General features: G+C 44.7%; 1 pseudogene; it reads left to right on the top strand.

Moving 5' to 3' along the window:
• Window positions 1–2,969: 2,969 nt before the first annotated feature.
• Window positions 2,970–4,484, top strand: LOC119806518 (annotated as a pseudogene).
• The last annotated feature ends 465 nt before the right edge of the window (window positions 4,485–4,949 follow it).

Raw genomic sequence — 4,949 nt, 5'->3', positions numbered from 1 at the left:
AGCACACAACACAGCACCCCATGCACTGTGCACACAGTCACACTACACAACACCAAGCCACTGCTGCCTGAGACACCTCCGCTAAGGTTGAAACTGCTGTATGTTGTGAATCGCAGTATATTTACTGTGCGTCTAGGTGTCTGTTCTGAGTAGAAACATAACGATTTACTTACAGAAAACAAAGACTTTTAACATTTCCCTACCATTATTGTTCAGCTGGTAAGTATAAAATTTGCCTATATTTAGATTATGTTGTTTGAATATTTGATGTTTAATACTGAATAAATGGTTTATATATATATAAAATAATTGTCTTAAGATAATTATTATTTATTATCAATGAACATTTGATTTGTATATCGAGTTTACATATCAAATATACCCATGGTCACAGTAAAATGGAGCAGGCAAACAGGAGTCATGAATTCTTCCTAAGAATTCTCACTGCAGAGAAGAGTTTTCATAAAGGACCCATGGTAGAAGACTCAAGAAATAACAAAGAAGGCTTAGTCTTCCATGTCTAGGGGTACAGACTTACATGTTTAGGCAGTGCAGAAACAGTCCCAGAAAACACAAAATAATCCCTGCCCTTTGTCTATAAACTCAAGACAAGAGGGAAAAGTAAAGGTAGAAAATAAATGGCCAGGACCTTTGAGATGGCCCATGGGGTGAAAATACTTGCTTTTCAAGCCTGAGTGTCCAAGATCAATCCCAACAGCCACCCTCTGACTTCCGCATGTGCACTGTGGCATGCATGCCTTGGCCTGAGAGCACAGGCATGTGTGCACATACATACAATAATAATAGTTATAAATAAAATAGACCAGCATGGTGGCTCATGCCTACAATCCCAACACTTTTGAGGCTGAAGCAAAGGATCATACATTGGCGGCTACCCTGAGCTATATAGTTAGACTCCGTCTCAAAAAGCAAACAAAGCAAAAGCCACAAATAATAAAGTTGTATAGACAAATGTACGTCTTTTATTTGGGGGCAGTCCTGGAGATTGAATTGACAGATGCTGGGTAAGCTCCCTGTGGTGGCTTGAATGAGCATGGCCCCCATAGGCTAGTTGTGAATACTTGGTCACCAAGGAGTGTCGCTATTTGAAAGGATTATGAGGTGTGGCATTGTTGGAGGAAGTGTGTCACTGGGAACGGGCTTTGAAATTTCAAAAAGTCCATTCCAAGCCCAGAGTCTTTCTCTTCCTGTTGCCTGTGGATCTGGATGCAGAACTCTCAGCTACGTCTCCTGCACCATGTCTGCCTGGGTGCTACCATGTCTCCATCATGATGAAGATGGACTGCATTTCTGTAACTATAAGCAAACCCCAATCAAATACTTTCTTTTTATAAGGGCTGCTTTGGTCATGGTACCTCTGCACAGAGATAGAAATCCCAACTAAGACACACATCAAACTGAGCTACATCCCCACCCCTGTGGAGGGGTTCTGTGGTGTATATTCATATGTATGTATTTGAAAAGTTTCTGCATGCCGATTAGCCTCTCCACCAACGCAAAAATCCAAATCAGACCAAATCTAACAGACTTAGAAAGATCCCAGGTTTAGTGGATATAATGCCCCTGGCTGATTTTCCAGCCCCCAGAGAGGAGATGGTGAAGAGGGACCAAAATAACCATGTGTCTTTGTTGGGGGGGCAGTTTAAATACCCTGTGGGAGTGGTCTTGAGCATCTCTGGGGGAGCAGCCATGTTCAGTGGGTTTTCTGAGATGAGGCAGAGTTCAGGGAGAGGAAGATTGGGGAGGGAGATTGAGGTGGGACTTCCACAAGAACAGTATCTGTATCTGGAGAGCCAGCTTTCATGATATGGTGTCTTCTTCAGTTCTTTGCACCTTATTTTTTCATATTTAATTTTGCTATTATTACCATGTGTTTATATATGTATATAGGCATGACATGGCATTCATGTATGAAGCATTTATCGAAATTCTTATCAATAAAAACTCAGGAGTCAGACATTGGGGTAAGAACCTGAATGATCAGAGAAGCAGTGGAGAAGCGACCAGTGACCTCTCTCTCTCTCATTCTTCCGTCCAGAAAGCCAGAGACTCTCCCCAAGCCCCGCCCTATTGCTTTCTGTGTCTGTCTTTCTGTCCTCAGTTTTCCATGACATCTAAGGTAAATTTTGGTCTGCTAGTAGGCCGCCATGCCCTTTGATTCAAAGCAAATTTTATTGGCTGTCTCTGGAGTATCAGAATGCAATCAAAATATCCCACAACATGGAGGTCAAAGGGCAACTCACATGGAGTTGGTTCTCACCTTTACATGGATTCCATGGAGGTCTCTGTTAGAGTTTCTATTGCTGTGAGTAAACACCATAACCAAAGGCAACCTGGGAGGGAAAGGGTTTGGTTCATCTTATACTTCCAGGCAACAGTCCATCATTGAGAAAAGTAGGAGCAGGAACTCAGTGCAGGAACGTGGAGGCCAGAAGTAAGTCAGACACCATGGAAGACTGCTGCTTACTGGCTTGCTTCTTATATATCCCAGGACCACCTGCAGAGGGGTGGCACACCCACAATGGGCTGAGCCTTCCCATATTAATCATTAACAAGAAAATGTCATAGCCGGGCGGTGGTGGTGCACAACTTTAATCCCAGCACTGAGGAGGCTGAGGCAGGCGTATCTCTGTGAGATCGAGACCAGCCTGGTCCACAAGAGCTAGTTCCAGGACAGGCTCCAAGGCTACAGAGAAACCCTGTCTTGAAAAAAACAAAAGAAAAAAAAATAATGTCATACAGGTCAGTCTGGTGGGGGCTTTTTCTCAGCTGAGTTTCCTTCTTCCCAAATGACTCTAACTCATATCAAGTTGACACAAAACTAGCCAGCACAAGAAATCAAACTTGGGACATGAGGACAGTGTAGCCATGTACTGAGCGGTCTCATCAGCCCCTCCATCTTATATTTTGAGATAGGGTCCTGATATAGTTGACTTAGGATAGCGGAGATGGATGCTCAGCAGCTGCAGGAAGATCTGACATCTCTGTTTCAGGTGAGAGCATGCACCTTTGGTTCCAAGGACATTATTATAGAATATCACACAAAAGTGGATTCTTGCCAGAGCTGGTTACATAATGAGTTACCTAACCGGCTTGGTTATTGTTTGTTCATGGTTCCCTGGACATCAGGTAGCAGCCATCTTAACTAAGACATCCCTGATGTCCCCAGCGGCTCCACATTGGTTGTCTACAACTTTACCTGAATCTTTCAGCCTTTGTTCTCTTCAGGTCCCTCCCTGAACCTGGAACTTGCAGCCAACCTCAGGTATCCACCTGTCTCTGTTCCCAGTGCTGGGATTACAGACACGCACCAACAAGCCCAGTTTGTTTGTTTGTTTGTTTGTTTGTTTGTTTTCATGGATTCTGTGATGTCAAACTTAAGTCCTCATGATCGTGTGACAAACACCTTACTAACTGTGCTACCTCCCCAGGCCCAGGTCCTGTGTGTGTGTGTGTGTGTGTGTGTGTGTGTGTGTGTGCGTGCGCGCGGTGTATTTGTGTGGGTGTGTGTGTATGTGTGCATGGGTGTGTGTTTACTAAGTTAACCAGGTTGTTCTTGAAATCTTGAACTCACCCTGTATCCCTGACAGACCTTGAGCATGTGGTCCTCTAGCCTCAGCCTCCTGAGTAGCTGGGATGATCTTCCCATGCTATCAGGCCAGGCTAACTAAACAAAACATTTTCAGAAAACTGATGTGGTAGCTGGTCCAACAAGAAAAGCACCAAATATGCAAAGACCTCTGTTCAGTGAGAGACAAAGCCAAGGAAGAAGAGCTTCACAAGGACAGAGACCCCAAATACGCCCATTTAAATATGGATCTGCATGTCTTCATTGAAGTCTCTGGGCCCCTCTGTGAGGCTTGTTGCTCTTATGGCCCATGCCATGGAGGAAGTCAAGTAATTTCTAGTACCAGATATAATGGATGATATCTGCCAGGAGACGTTTCTAGAATTGTCCTACTTGAATGGTACCCCTCTCATGATCATGGGGTACCAGTGAGAGGAAAAGGAGCTGCCCCGCCTCCTCCACCTCTTCCCAGAGGTCATGGTGTTGAACCACCTCGAGGGGCTTTGGTACGTGGGACCCCAGTGAAAGGCTCCATTACCAGAGGTACCACTCTGACTCAAGGAGTGCCACCCCCACCCACTATGAGAGGTGCCCAACACCACGAGCTCGGACAACAGGCATCCAGAGAACACCTTTACCTCCAGCACCTGCAGCAGAAACCTACGAAGGCTGTGGAGATGATGCTACAGATACAGGACAGAATGAGGAAGATAGGAAGGCTATTACAGCCAGAGCCAGGGGAGTCAGAATAGTATGACTATGGACATGGGGAGCTTCAAGATTCTTATGAAGCTTATGGACAAGATGACTGGAATGGGACCAGGCCATCACTGAAGGACCCCCAGGTAGGCCAGTGAAGGGATCATACAGAGAGCACCCATATGGATGTCATTAAAAGCAAACAGGAGGGAGAAACATCATTTATGAGCAAAGTTGTTACTGATTTCTTGTATCCCACAATTCCTGTTGCTTTACCCACAACAGACAAGTAACTGTCTAAGTGGTTTTCTTCGTGGTCCCATTCTTTTCCCCACCTTCCTCCATTCTTGACTCTGCATTCTGGCTTCTGTATGTAGTATTTTAAAATGAGTTAAAATAGATTTAGGATATCAAATTAAAAAAGAAAAAAGAAAAACACCAAATAGCCTAAAGGCTTCCTACTCTAGGAATACTAGACATCCTCCTCCTTTCGTCTGTCTGGACGCACAGGTGTACCTGGCTGCAGTGGACACTGACAAGCACAGTGAAAAACACTTCCTGGAATAAAACACTCAAAATAGTCCCACGGCTGCAGAGTAACGCAGGCAGGTAGGTGATGTATAAACAATTCTCTGGCAGGGTGAGTCTCAGACTTGATCTG

This window comes from Arvicola amphibius, chromosome 2 (genome assembly GCF_903992535.2).
Source record: "Arvicola amphibius chromosome 2, mArvAmp1.2, whole genome shotgun sequence".
Classification (NCBI taxonomy): domain Eukaryota; kingdom Metazoa; phylum Chordata; class Mammalia; order Rodentia; family Cricetidae; genus Arvicola; species Arvicola amphibius.
This window is presented reverse-complemented; position numbering and strand designations above follow the sequence as displayed.